The 16,601-nt window shown below is 35.8% G+C and overlaps 1 protein-coding gene across 1 annotated transcript in view; it reads left to right on the top strand.

The window, feature by feature from the left end:
* Positions 1-16,601, top strand: part of LOC128235379 (neural cell adhesion molecule 1-like) — an 81,009-nt gene that overhangs the window by 45,592 nt on the left and 18,816 nt on the right. The gene's annotated exons all lie outside the window — the stretch shown is intronic.

Here is a 16,601-nt window from a genome sequence, read left to right as displayed (position 1 = left end):
GCATATTTACGCATTTGAACCTTGAAAGTTGCTTTTGATATTATGTGAATCTGGGATAAAACATAATTATAAAAACTGATCTAATGCACATGGAATACTACAGTATTTATTCCAATGTGTTAAAATGTTAAAAAAGAAAAAATAATATACCGCTTTGGAATAGATAAAACTGATGCCAATACACAAATGAAAAACATACATATAAACTACAAAAAAATAAGTAATTGATTCTATGAATCATTTATGAACAGCCCTTTCAAAATACGGTGGTTTTGAAATCTCAAAGAGAAAGAATTAAACCCAAACCACTTGCAAAAAATCAATGTTGGTTTGAAACTTACAAGTTGGGAACAAGATCTGTACGAGTGTCAAAGTGTTGAAGGTTGTTTCCACTATTAAATGAGATATTTACATGTGTTTAATTGTGGTTGAAATTCATGATGAGAAAGATGCAGACAACTTTATCTAAGAGGAAGCTACTGAGAATCATCTACAAAAGAAGCTATTAATGGAAAGTCAATAATCAGTGTAGAAAACACAGCCACTCTGCACGCTGCTAGAAATTAAGTCTTGGAAAAACATTGCATAAATCAGGCGTAAACTGCATGTTTAATGTTTCACTGTCATTTCCTTTTAAGCTTTAATTTACAATGAAACATCGCCAAACAGAATGCCAAATATAGTTACAATAAAAGCATTTGATGATAATGATTTTTGATGTTATTTCCGTTCCGCATGCTGTTATATTTCGACTTAGCTAAGTGCTGGTATCTTCCTTATTTGATTGTAACATTAGTCTCTGCATGCAATGCTTTGCTTATTACTTTGTTGGGTAATACAATGTACTGTACACATAAAACATTCAAAGACATTTTTATTTTTTATTTTTTTTATAGAAAGCAACAAACAACAAAAACACATAAATTTGTCAGTAATATTAATGCTTAAGATTATAAATGAAATATGGTTTCAACAATTCAAAATGTCAAAACATCAATAGTGGGGTTGCTTTACTGTTGTAATGGTTTTACAAACTTCAGCATTTTTTTAATTCTCTGGGATCATGTTTTCATTATTGAAATCATAAGTGTCAAAACTGACTTAAACTTTATGATAAAGAAAAAAGCATTTACAATAGTGTATTGTCATGTATGGATCATAACAATTATCATATATTCTATTCTCTTTATACAACAACAGATTAGCCTTGTCCTTTACTCAGCAGTGCTCTTATTTGTCTGAATAAACAACAACAGACTAGCGCTGTCATTCACTCAGCACTGATCTTGTTTGACTGAATAAACAACAACAGACTAGCGCTGTCATTCACTCAGCACTGACTGATCTTGTTTGACTGAATAAACAACAACAGACTAGCACTGTCATTCACTCAGCACTGATCTTGTTTGACTGAATAAACAACAACAAACTAGCGCTGTCATTCACTCAGCACTGATCTTGTTTGACTGAATAAACAACAACAGACTAGCGCTGTCATTCACTCAGCACTGATCTTGTTTGACTGAATAAACAACAACAGACTAGCGCTGTTATTCACTCAGCACTGATCTTGTTTGACTGAATAAACAACAACATATTAGCCTTGTCATTCACTAAGCACTGATCTTGTTTGACTGAATAACAACAACATATTAACCTTGTCATTCACTAAGCACTGATCTTGTTTGACTGAATAAACAACAACAGACTGATCTTGTCATTCACTAAGCACCTCTCTTGTTTGACTGAATAAACAACAACAGACTGATCTTGTCATTCGCTAAGCACTTCTCTTGTTTGACTGAATAAACAACAACAGACTGATCTTGTCATTCGCTAAGCACTTCTCTTGTTTGACTGAATAAACAACAACAGGCAAGCATTATCATTCACTCAGCAGTGATCTTTTTTTACCATCTGCTGATACATTAAAAATACCCTGAAAGGATAGTATATTTTAGTTTGCTCCTTTCATAAATGTGTGCTTCTTTACTTGCAGTTAAAGATTCTGTTGAGGCTCTCGCACCTTGGGTTTTCTTTGTTTGACAATTAATCTTTGCTTTTTCTTTGATATTAGGCAGTTTATATTTAAGTTAATATTTAGCTGCATAGTTTAGATACCATTGGGTCAGCATTAAATGTGCATTGATCAGTGAAAGGCCTGTTTACGCCAGAATTGTTATAAAAGCTTGAAGACCTACAGACAAGCTTGCATCTGCAGCAGAAACTATTACAAAACACTCACAAACCTACAGATAAGCTGATATCTGCAGCATAAACTCTAACATAACACTCCCCAACCTACAGACAAGCTGGCATCTGCAGCAGAAAGTATGATATATCACTCACCCAAACTACAGACAAGCTGGCATGGGCAGCATAAACTATGACATTCCACTCACAAGCCAACAGACAAGCTGGCATCTGCAGCAGAAACTATGACATGACACTCACAAACCTACTGACAAGCTGGCATGGGCGGCATAAACTATGACATTCCACTCACAAGCCAACAGACAAGCTGGCATCTGCAGCAGAAACTATGACATGACACTCACAAACCTACTGACAAGCTGGCATGGGCAGCATAAACTATGACATTCCACTCACAAGCCAACAGACAAGCTGGCATCTGCAGCAGAAACTATGACATTCCACTCACAAGCCAACAGACAAGCTGGCATGGGCGGCATAAACTATGACATTCCACTCACAAGCCAACAATCTAGCTGGCATCTGCAGCAGAAACTATGACATAACACTCACACACCTACTGACAAGCTGGCATCTGTAACATGAACTATGACATAACACTCCTTAACCTACAGACAAGCTGGCATCTGCAGCAGAAACTATGACATAACACTCACTAACCTACTGACAAGCTGGCATCTGCAACATAAACTATGACATAACACTCCCTAAGCTACAGACAAGCTGGCATTTGCAACAGAATTTATGACATAACACTCACACACCTACAGACAAGCTGGAATCTGCAACAGAAACTATGACATACCACTCACACACTTACAGACAAGCTGGAATCTGCAACAAAACTATGACATAACACTCACACACCTACAGACAAGCTGGAATCTGCAACATAATTTATGACATAACACTCACACACCTACAGACAAGCTGGAATCTGCAGCAGAAACTATGACATAACACTCACACACCTACAGACAAGCTGGAATCTGCAGCAGAAACTATGACATAACACTCACACACACTACAGACAAGCTGGAATCTGCAGCAGAAACTATGACATAACACACACACCTACAAACAAGCTGGAATCTGCAGCAGAAACTATGACATAACACTCACACACCTACAGACAAGCTGGAATCTGCAGCAGAAACTATGACATAACACTCACACACCTACAGACAAGCTGGAATCTGCAGCAGAAACTATGACATAACACTCACACACTACAGACAAGCTGGATCTGCAACATAATTGACATAACACTCACACACTACAGACAAGCTGGAATCTGCAACAGAAACTATGACATAACACTCACACACCTACAGACAAGCTGGAATCTGCAACAGAAACTGTGACATAACACTCACACACTTACAGACAAGCTGGAATCTGCAACAGAAACTATGACATTTCACTCACCAACCTTCAGACATCTACATCTTCTATAAGAGTTATGATTGAATTATTCTTTCTTCCAAGTGTTCATCTGGATTGTTTTACCCACAATATTGGCTTGGTTTTGTCATACTGTTGTTGCTTCTCACATTTACCATGTCAGTAATGCAAAACAAGTTCAACATCTGCAAGAAAGGAAATATTTAGGATACAAGTATTGTGTGATCCATCTCATTGTTTGAAGAAGATAAAAATGTCAAACCTAATCAAAATGTCTTGTTACATGTAAAAAGACATGAACTAAAAGCTCAAATACTATGAATCTTAACTGCTTCAATTCAAAAGAAATAATTATAGGAAAAAATAAATTGGCAAAAAAAGGCAAACAAAACTTAAATTTCCCTAAAGAGAGAGGAAAGGTTCTCTTAAAGATGAAGAAGATTGGAAAGATTCAAGGTCTTCTCAAGTTGAAGGCGATTGGAAAGTGTTTAACTTGTCCTTAAGCTGAAGGCGATTGGAAAGTTTTAAAGATCTACATTTTATGGAGATTGGAAAGTTTTTAAGATCTCAGTTTCTCTACCCAAGTTATAAAAGATATCTAGTTATACACAACATATTTCTTTCAGTTTAATTTGCTTCTTTATAAGTATTGTATTATTGTGTTGTATACATTTTTTTATTTTACGCTTTATTTTTGTGTTGTTTTATTTTTTATTTTTTGGCAAAAAAACACATCTGTAACCCTGCCCAGTGCTGGTTCCCAAAGCAGAAGAAACCTTGTATAGTTATGATCTACTATCAGTACATTTAGTATAAATACTAGTGTATAATTTTCATTGATACTTTTCTATGGACATTGTTTGATGTAAAAATATAGCCCTTTTAGCCAATGAATGCAATTTTTATGAAAGAAAAGATCATTTCTACCAGTTATGTTAATTCAAAGGACCTTGGGTTGGAGAAAAATAGTGTTGCTGAAAATAGCATAGACATATTGTTGTTTTGATATAAGTACATGCCCAAAAAAATAAATCGAGAAATCGAGAAAAAAACAAGAATATTAGAAACATGTAGATTGAGAACCCAACCATTTGAATGGTGACTGTGCTTGCTATGGAATAGAAAGCTAGGTTTAAAAAACAAAGTCTTAAACATACGAGACTTGTTATAGTTGTGCTCTGTCTTCCCCATTAACTGTTTATGCATCTTGACTACATTGAATAACTACGGAACATGTCTTCAGATGGAATAATGTATGGAAATTTAATCATAGACTTGGCTTACGGATGTAGGCAATTCTTCTTAAAATGACAGCCCTATGTCAATCGTTTTGTCTGGGTCCAGTTATTGCTTGTTTGATATATTATAGAACCTCTTCCCTGAATTGTATCAATGAATATTATGCGAGAGTAGTCTCAAATACGAAAACCAAACTGACCATCCATGACTGAATGAGTTGATACATTTTATGTATGTAACCCTTATATCACACAGCACATTCATACTTGTGGCATTGAAAAATGTACGCTGTATAGTTCGCTTTGATATTACAATTAAACATGTCATGTTGTCTGCGTTGATATGAATACTGTAGTTATTGTTTTCAGAAATTAAAATATTAAAAGCTCAAAAACAATTGCTTAATAATTTCCAAATCAAAACGAAAAGCCTTGTTTTTCTTTTTTGTCCATTTTGTATGCACAAGTATGAATGTCTTGCATATTTTCCTTGGCTGTTTTCTGTGTACCAGCACTGACCTGTGTTTCTCGCTCTTTCAGATCCGAACTACCAGCCAGTGAGCAAGGGCGCATCTGTCGTCGTTGCTACGGTGACAACTACCCTTGTCTGTCTCATAGCAACTTTCTATGCATGCTTTCCAAGCTTTGTGTGATGTGTCCTAGTGTTTAGTCATATAATTTACAATTATATTGTGGCATAATTTAACATACTGTGTATCATTTGGAAGCAGATGGTATTATTTTCGTAGTACACAAATTCATGAAGGTTATTCGAAATTTTTCGGTGAACATAAATCCGGACATGCTCATATAGCTGTGACCAAATACATAATCGGAAACATGTGTAAGAAATGTTCGAGTGGTGTAATGGAATACGAATGACACTTGTTCCAAAGTGTACGTGTATCAACAGTGCTATACATACAGTTTTATTCAATGGACATTCCAAAGAAGTCTTGTGTGGAGGGATACATCTGAGGTCAACTTTTGATGTCATTGACATTATTTTCTGAGTTACCTGTCAGGCACAATGTTCATATTTATACTCCTGTTGTTTCTTGTATAAAATGATAGCATACAGTTTAAATGTGTTGTCTGTATTCTGCAGTTGTTGTTAATTGTAATGTTGTTATAACATAAGATCTGTAAATGATGAGATGTGTTTACCTTCAAAGAAGGTACTTTTATAGATTATTGATTGTATTACAGCAATAAAAATACTCTCTTGTAATTTGACCTGGCCCCAATTTCTTGAAAATTCATAAGCCTATCTCACTTAAGTATCTAAATTTGTTTAGCAATATTACTTATAAATATGATTTTATGAAACAACAAGTGGTTTATCATATTGATATCAAATATTCCTTTAAAGCCACAAAACTCTTTAAGAACTGAGTATAACACAATTTATACCGTCCCCAAAATAGTGTTCTGAGCTTGATCCTGTTATAAGGGACTTAAGATGTTTAAGAAATTGGGGCCTTTTGCTTACCACTTCTAAGAGATAGAAAATGGTCAAGTCCAGCTAAATGTTTTGTAAACAAATACTATCGCTTTCATTAGAGGTACTGTGACATCATCATGACATTCACATCCCTTCATGCCTAATAAATCATAGAAGCTGTAACAAGTAGTCAAGAATAGGATGTAATGTATTTTGTAAGACTGGCAATAATAGATAGATGTGTGTATGTGTCTCATATTGTGTGAACTGACATTTAAACAATTTGTTTAAATCTGTTGTAGCATACTAACATTACTGTTACTGTATTTTGAATGTCAGCTATTATTTGTGCACTGTATTTGAAGTGTACGTAGACGCTTCTGTTGCTTAGTGGGCAGATAGTATATTCCCAGGTCTTAGTGCAAGACCGTTAAAATGTCTCCAATTTTATATTGAGCTGCAACCATCTTGCACTAAGCCCATGATTTTTATAACTATTGCTATTATGTGGAAATTATTACCATTAGAGCATAAATTTGAGTATGTGTACATGTATCTATTTAGTTTTAAGTGATCTGAACGGTTACTGTAAATACATTAAGTTCTGAATGCACCCGGTTCTCGATAGAGCACTCAAACAGCTGTCAATGTTGAGTGGGATAAGTTAATCCCTTAATTGTGTTTTGACACTACAACCTCTAGTCTTCAGCTTTGAGTTCTCCCAGACCATTTTAAACTGATCCAAGCTCACACTTGCAAATTGCATTCTGTCTTATTTGGATTTGCTTTGGAATACAGGGTCCAAATTGTGGAATATTTATCTAAGAACATCCAGATTTGGCCATAAATGTCTATATTGGTTGTAATGTTGGGTTTTATATGGAAAGAGTGTAGGAAGAATCAATAAATGCCTGATTTACTTGAATTACTGTAATATCCTCTCACAAGCTGAGACTGTTTGATGTCTTCAAGAAAGTTTTCTGATCTGATTAAGTATATGATTGGGCTTTGCCAAATATTGGTTTTCTCTAAAGAGGCATAGAATTGGTGCCTTACAGACTTGTGAATTAGAGCTCACTTTCTAACGTTTCAATTCCTAAAATTCATTTGGTAGATCTATTCTGTTTCATTATTTATTGATGAACTGTGCAATTTCTCACTGTTGTTTATAGGCATCAGCTAATTAGTGAAAGTGCTGTGGAAATTGCCAGTTTGCCTTATGTCATACGACAGCCAAATCGGTTTTTAGAACACCAAATATATTGCTCTATTTATTTCTTATGTGCAATATGGCTATTTACTGGAGACCAATTTGGAACCTAAAGGCCCTGTGCTGTCAACATCCCCCCCAGGACCGCTAAAAATCAATGGGCAATACTGTATCTTGGGGATTCAAAATGCTGAGACATCTCTTCTGTAGATATTGATTGTAGCTGCGGTTACTTCTATAATGTTAATCCATAGAGCATGAACTGAATATTTTAAGGTGCTTCATAGCCCAAATCCTGGATAAGTCATTAATATGTGAACCTGGCAATCAGACCATGTTGCAACTGTTTGTCTTTCGTCTGTTCACCTTATGTGAAAGGGAAAAAAGTTCTAAAAAACGGCTCAATTCTGAGCTTTGACCTGGCCATTAGATTCCTTATTCAACTTTTGTTTAATTTGAATTCCATGCTTTAAATCAGATAAGATTATTTAATTTCTGCAAGACATATATGGACAACATAAGCTCTTAGGAGCTTTTTTAAGACCAAGTATGCTTAAAATCTTTCATTTTGCATTTCCAGCATCTGATTTATGATTGAACTTTTTTTGTTAAGTTGGAAAGTACTTGTACATTGTAGTTCTGTTAATGCAAAGTTTGTAAAAAGAACTATCCTCTGTGAGTGAGAAAGGTCACTACAGCATAGAGAAATCCATCATTCGTTGTTTATTATAGAATATAATTTTTATGTCCAGTAATACTTTGAACTTAATGCCATGTTTCATTTGTTTTGCATATTTTTTCATGTAATTTACCTCATTGATTTATTTCATATTATGATTAGTTGTTCATTTTTGACTCTTAGGTTCTGATGACGTAGCAAAGGTTGTTTTTGATATACAGCTGATATAAAAGCTGATATAAAAAATATGTTTTGTGATCTGGCCTTTTTACCCTAAACAAATTTTCCGTGGCCTATCATAATAGTACATCACTGATATTGTGGCCTAAATTATTGAATTTTTACATAATATGATGCAATAGACAGATGATTCATTTTGTATCTTTTATTCAAAATATGGTGTAATGTTTTTTTCAGAAGAAAAATAAGTGTTAAAGGAGGAATCTTAAAGGTTCCGACCATCTTTGAAGCATAATCTTAAATTAAGCCTATTACTAGTTGAACTTAGCAAGTTCTAAGATTGATGCTAAAACCAAAGATGGCGGTTTCATTTAGAGATGATGAATTTATTTGGAATTTGATTATATAAATTTAAAAAAATATACCATCCCTTAATGATACCGTTACTTTGGGTTAAACACTATGCAGAGATCAGTTCTCAGAGGATTTGTTATCCCCGTCAATTATTTTGCATTCCATGTTAGTAGATATAGCATAAGGTAATAGACCAGACTAGTTTTATGATTAGTTAACTGTTTTACACAATGTAGTTTTTTTCAATGTTGCTGATTGGTTGTAATATTTTAAATCTACTTAAGAATTGGATTGGATTTTATTTACACTTTTTACATTGGTTAGTGCAAAGCTTGTGATTACATGCGATAAAAAAATGTTTAAATGTTACTAAATTAAAAAACAACAACAAAAAAACAGCTCTGGTTGTATAAATTATTTGATATACTAACAATGTGGTTGATTTGCATATGGTAGTTTCTGAGCAATCCAAACATCCGTAGATCTTTTTAATGCCTATTACCTTGGAGGTTCATTCCATGCTTTAAATTTCTAAATAATAACTAAAGTACCATCATTGAGCATTTATATGGAAGCTCATGCTTGTGTTTAATTTGTGCTATGGTCAGGATTGTCAACTCAGTCTATCCCTATATATCAGATACAAAAGGAGAGAATAAGAAAATCCATCTTTGAGCTTAGAATGTTCTGTTTCATTCAATGATGTACTCTTTCTATGCTTGCTCAGTGTTTGCATCCCCATCATTCACACCTTATACTCACTTTTCAGTCTGAAAAGGTCATGCTCATCCATTTTACACGAACCAAAATCATTTATTAAAAGTGGTGCATTTTTAGGAAGAGTTTGTTTCAAATAATGCAGGTTTTTGTACCAGATAAGTTTAAATGATAATATTGCCACTTCAAGTGTGCCACTTGATACATTTTGCTCTTCCCTTATTTTGTGCAATACTCATTTTGTTTCATTTATGGATCAGCCGAATAAGGGACAAAAACGCAGCAATATCTGTTTATTTTGCCTTACAATAAATGTCAATTTGAGGGAAAATAGCCATAATAATATGTTGAATTTAAGAATGAGAATTGACACTATGTATCGACCAATTTTAGTGTACACTGAAACCTTCAAGGAAAAAGGCAATCCTATAGTCATTCATTTCATTTGTTTCATTCTCATCATTTTTGTAAATAGATCCTATTATATAATGCATATTGTATTTACATGTATGCGAGTATTGTTGCGAGATTCTTGATTTGGCTGGTACATCAATGATAAGAAGTGAAATGGCCAGTATATCCAAATTAATCAAGATTCTAATTAATATTTTATACATGAATGATTGAACATGTAGATTGCTAACAGTTTTGTATTCAATCTCAAGGCCTATTTTTAAAAAGGTAACACACATACTATGCTTTAAATGTAGTTAAACCTATATTGTGTTATTCATAATGATATTTGCGATATTTACTATGCTTACATTTTGTAGTTAAATGGGTTATTTACCTGTCTTACATTTAATGATAATACTTGTGTGAATTTTGTTTTAATTGATGTTGATTTTCATTAACATTGAAACCATTGTCGGGAAGAGGTTCTTCGAAAATAAAAAAAGGGGAATTTAAAATCAATCTGAAATTTTGGCGCTACATGCGCTATGGGATATTCTGAAATTCTTCTCCTAAATGTACATCAAGCCCATAATTCATACATGTACTAACAATATCCCAAGTTTCTGACATTTACTTTACTTGTTCTAGCCACAAGGAGTGGTTATTCTTTGTTTCATAGATTCTATCCACTGGCATGTATGTATACCTGTCATTAAGTGCTGAATCTTATTTTTGTAGTTCACTAATTTACCTGAGCATTATTATTTACATGCACAAAATGTTGTATAATGTTTTTTTCGTAATACAGATTAATTGTACCAAAATGGTGTCTTTGTTTTGTTTAATGACCAATGGCCGTGTGATACAAAAGTGTTTGTTAGAGAATGGTTCCTACAGTGTTTCACTTCACAGCCTTATCAAACTCCACACGCGGTTACTAACCTTGGTTGTACAGTAACCTCTGCAGTCAACTTTTCATGTGATGATGACAAAAATCCCATGACTTGTGATCAATAAACGTCTTCTGTTTCAAGTTATGAACAAAATTTTGATGAATTTTTTCATTCATCTGTATTCCACATGTTCTTTATTAGCTCCTCTGTTTTTTTCAAAGATAAAAGTTGAGTTTTTGTGAATGCCTTGGTGGTGTTGTGCAAAACGTTTAACTCAAACCATTGAATTCAAGATGTTCAAATGAAACTTGGTACACATGTTGCCAAGACAATGCATCCTTGTATGGCAAGGCCCATAACTCTGGTTGTAATGATTATTGAGTTATGCCCCTTGTTTGACTGGATTAAGAAACAGATGAGCATTGATTTTCACTCTGCGCCACTCTTGTTTTATGATTTATATTTAACAAAACCAGTTTGAGAAAACATTTAGTACATTCCAAAAAGAATATACAGGTACGTACACACATAGATGAAATTCAGCTTTTTTTGTTTTGGCAGAGTTTATCTGTCCTCCAAAAATCAATGTGCAGAGATTGCAAGTTTATAAAATGACTTTAAAGCTATCTTGATTTCTTATTTGAGGGTAAACTCTTATGAAGAATTATTTGTGTAATTAAGTGTACAGCAGTAATGACTGTTGTAATAACAAATATTGAATGTTTTATTTAAGAAATTGTTTGCAAACTTTTTTCCAGATTTCGACAATGTAATATATGTACTGTGACTTAACTTTTCTAAGTACGGCCCCAAAGCTCGGTGCTTGGTTGCGGAAAGTAACGGTCCATTGCAGACCCTGTGGTATCAAAAAAGTAAAGAAATGGTACCAGAAGCTCCCTTACCCTGCAATTGGCATTACAGGGTAGTACTAGAAATATGGAGTACTGAGAACTGGTTGAATCCAGGAAAGTTGTCTCCAGTGTTTCGCTGCTTTAGACCTGGCACATACCCCAGTAAACAAACCAAGTTCTTTTGAGGTCTCTTTATAAAGAGCTTTGTTATTGGGACTGGATTTACATGCATCTCACCTGTCTGGGAGACGTTTCTATCTCATATCATTTATTGCACTTTAAAACAGTTTAAGTCATGACAGGTGAAGCCATAATGCGCTAGTGGGCATGGGCAGATCTTCATAAACTCTTAAGAAACAAACAGGACACATAATTTGTAAATAGTTCATCTAACATAATTACAACAAATGACCTTATAATGATAGAAGCAAAATAGAAAAGTTTGATGATCCCTAATGTTAATAATGTTATCCCAGATTCACATACTGAATGCTTGTTTGATATTGTATATTTATATTTACAGATGTTGTGCATGTGTACTTACCCTTCTCTGGCATTGTAACATCAATTCCATTATTGGCATTTAGGTTGAAACAAGAAAAGGGAAATTGAGTAAAGAGTTTGGCATTCACCCTTTCACAAGCCAAATTTCAAAGAGGACCAACAGTTTTTTTCTTAAAGTTATCTGTATATTGTATAAACAAACAAAAAAGAATGCACAACAAGAGTGTAAGGATGGTGAGAGTGTCATGACTCATGAGCATGTTGTCAAAGCATTGGTGTCCTTAACAACATCTGTGTTGGTGTCATCATGCAAATACCTTGGCCATAACTCAAAAACAGTAAGTCTGTTGAAGATACAAAAATTGCATTTGGTAAACCTGTTCACAGGACTATGCAAACTTGTATAGTAAAACCCATTGCCCTGGCTTAAATAAATAAATATTGATGCTTGTTTGACTGAAACCAACTCCTGTTGGTGTGTGTTCTTAGCACTCTTTTTAATGTCATTGAAATGATATGAGTACTGGTACCTTAATTCTGGTTTTATATCTAAGTTATAGCCCTTGACCAGGGAATGACGTGTGCTTGTGATACATGACTATCCATCTTAGGGAATGATGTGATATTGTGACTGTATTACTTGATATCCCACCCTCAGTAATGTTGTGATATGTTACTTGACTATGTTACCCTGCTTGTTGTACCCTGTGCAGTATATCACCACTGGATGTTGTCCTGCACCATGATGTTGTGAGTATTCAGTTTTTATAGTTGTAATGCCTCTTAACAAAGGTGTCATATGTTCAAATCTCAGGAGCACCTTCTCTTGCCCCTCTAAAATGGGCAGCATACTGTACTAGTTTCTACCAAGGAAATGGCCACAAGCATGATGCTATCATAGCTTTCTTCACAATCAAGCTAGTACGGATTAAAGTAGACAATGAATAATAAATAGTTTTGATGATGCTGACTGTGAAATTATATTTTTTGCTGTTGTAATATTTTCACGTATTTTCTGCTTTAACTGGCAAATTATTGGCTTGGATCATGCTTAATTGGTTCTCTGTTGAGCATCTGGTTCATATATAAAAAACTACCTACATAGCAAGAAAAACAAATGTCAAGAAAAAACAAGCATATTTTTTAATTTGTTAAAAACTTGTTAATTTAATCTCTTCAGTTGAATACCAAGCAGGGAAACTACCCCATCTGGCAAAGTAAAACTACCCCATATGGCAAAGTAAAACTACCCCATATGGCAATGTAAAACTACCCCATCTGGCAAAGTAAAAGTACCCCATATGGCAATGTAAAACTACCCCATATGGCAAAGTAAAACTACCCCATATGGCAATGTAAAACTACCCCATCTGGCAAAGTCAAACTACCCCATCTGACAAAGTAAAACTACCCCATCTGGCAATGTAAAACTACCCCATCTGGCAAAGTAAAACTACCCCATCTAGCAAAGTAAAACTACCCCATCTGGCAAAGTAAAACTACCCCATCTAGCAAAGTAAAACTACCCCATCTGGCAAAGTAAAACTACCCCATCTGACAAAGTCAAACTACCCCATCTGACAAAGTCAAACTACCCCATCTGGCAAAGTAAAACTACCCCATCTGACAAAGTCAAACTACCCCATCTGGTAATGTAAAACTACCCCATCTGACAAAGTCAAACTACCCCATCTAGCAAAGTAAAACTACCCCATCTGACAAAGTCAAACTACCCCCCATCTAGCAAAGTAAAACTACCCCATCTGACAAAGTAAAACTACCCCATCTGACAAAGTCAAACTACCCCATCTGACAAAGTCAAACTACCCCATCTAGCAAAGTAAAACTACCCCATCTGGCAAAGTAAAACTACCCCATCTGACAAAGTAAAACTACCCCATCTGGCAAAGTAAAACTACCCCATCTGGCAAAGTAAAACTACCCCATCTAGCAAAGTAAAACTACCCCATCTGGCAAAGTAAAACTACCCCATATGGCAATGTAAAACTACCCCATCTGGCAAAGTAAAACTACCCCATATGGCAATGTAAAACTACCCCATATGGCAAAGTAAAACTACCCCATCTGGCAATGTAAAACTACCCCATCTGGCAAAGTAAAACTACCCCATATGGCAAAGTAAAACTACCCCATCTGGCAAAGTAAAACTACCCCATCTGGCAAAGTAAAACTACCCCATCTGGCAAAGTCAAACTACCCCATCTGGCAAAGTAAAACTACCCCATCTGGCAAAGTAAAACTACCCCATCTAGCAAAGTAAAACTACCCCATCTGGCAAAGTAAAACTACCCCATCTGGCAAAGTAAAACTACCCCATCTGGCAATGTAAAACTACCCCATCTGGCAAAGTCAAACTACCCCATCTGGTAATGTAAAACTAGCCCATCTGGCAATCTAAAACTACCCCATCTGGCAAAGTCAAACTACCCCATCTGACAAAGTAAAACTACCCCATCTGGCAATGTAAAACTACCCCATCTGACAAAGTAAAACTACCCCATCTGGCAAAATCAAACTACCCCATCTGACAAAGTCAAACTACCCCATCTGGCAAAGTAAAACTACCCCATCTAGCAAAGTAAACTACCCCATCTGGCAAAGTAAAACTATCCCATCTGGCAATGTAAAACTAGCCCATCTGGCAAAGTCAAACTACCCCATCTGGTAATGTAAAACTACCCCATCTGGCAAAGTCAAACTACCCCATCTGACAAAGTAAAACTACCCCATCTAGCAAAGTAAAACTACCCCATCTGACAAAGTCAAACTACCCCATCTGACAAAGTCAAACTACCCATCTGACAAAGTCAAACTACCCCATCTGGCAAAGTAAAACTACCCCATCTGACAAAGTAAAACTACCCCATCTGGTAATGTAAAACTACCCCATCTGACAAAGTCAAACTACCCCATCTAGCAAAGTAAAACTACCCCATCTGACAAAGTAAAACTACCCCATCTAGCAAAGTAAAACTACCCCATCTGACAAAGTAAAACTACCCCATCTGGCAAAGTCAAACTACCCCATCTAGCAAAGTAAAACTACCCCATCTGGCAAAGTAAAACTACCCCATCTGGCAAAGTAAAACTACCCCATCTTGCAAAGTAAAACTACCCCATCTGGCAAAGTAAAACTACCCCATCTAGCAAAGTAAAACTACCCCATCTGGCAAAGTAAAACTACCCCATCTGGCAAAGTAAAACTACCCCATCTGGCAAAGTAAAACTACCCCATGAGGCAATGTAAAACTACCCCATCTGGCAAAGTAAAAACTACCCCATATGGCAATGTAAAACTACCCCATCTGGCAAAGTAAAACTACCCCATATGGCAATGTAAAACTACCCCATCTGGCAAAGTCAAACTACCCCATCTGGCAAAGTCAAACTACCCCATCTGGCAAAGTCAAACTACCCCATCTGGCAAAGTAAAACTACCCCATCTGGCAAAGTAAAACTACCCCATCTAGCAAAGTAAAACTACCCCATCTGGCAAAGTAAAACTACCCCATCTGGCAAAGTAAAACTACCCCATCTGGCAATGTAAAACTACCCCATCTGGCAAAGTCAAACTACCCCATCTGGTAATGTAAAACTAGCCCATCTGGCAATCTAAAACTACCCCATCTGGCAAAGTCAAACTACCCCATCTGACAAAGTAAAACTACCCCATCTGACAAAGTCAAACTACCCCATCTGACAAAGTAAAACTACCCCATCTGGCAAAATCAAACTACCCCATCTGGCAAAGTCAAACTACCCCATCTGGCAAAGTAAAACTACCCCATCTAGCAAAGTAAAACTACCCCATCTGGCAAAGTAAAACTATCCCATCTGGCAATGTAAAACTACCCCATCTGGCAAAGTCAAACTACCCCATCTGGTAATGTAAAACTACCCCATCTGGCAAAGTCAAACTACCCCATCTGACAAAGTAAAACTACCCCATCTGACAAAGTCAAACTACCCCATCTGACAAAGTAAAACTACCCAATCTGACAAAGTAAAAATACCCCATCTGTCAATGTAAAACTACCCCATCTGGTAAAGTAAAACTACCCCATCTAGCAAAGTCAAACTACCCCATCTGGCAAAGTAAAACTACCCCATCTGGCAATGTAAAACTACCCCATCTGGCAAAGTCAAACTACCCCATCTGGTAATGTAAAACTAGCCCATCTGGCAATCTAAAACTACCCCATCTGGCAAAGTCAAACTACCCCATCTGGCAATGTAAAACTACCCCATCTGGCAAAGGAAAACTACCCAATCTGACAAAGTAAAAATGCCCCATCTGGCAATGTAAAACTACCCCATCTGGTAAAGTAAAACTACCCCATATGGCAATGTAAAACTACCCCATCTGGCAAAGTCAAACAACCCCATCTGGCAATGTAAAACTACCCCATCTGGCAAAGTCAAACTACCCCATCTGGCAATCTAAAACTACCCCATCTGGCAAAGTCAAACTACCCCATCTGGTAAAGTAAAACTAC

Source organism: Mya arenaria, chromosome 5, assembly GCF_026914265.1.
Source record: "Mya arenaria isolate MELC-2E11 chromosome 5, ASM2691426v1".
NCBI classification, from domain to species: Eukaryota; Metazoa; Mollusca; class Bivalvia; order Myida; family Myidae; genus Mya; species Mya arenaria.
The sequence above is the reverse complement of the archived record's forward strand: the minus strand, read 5'-3'. Positions and strand labels throughout refer to the sequence as shown.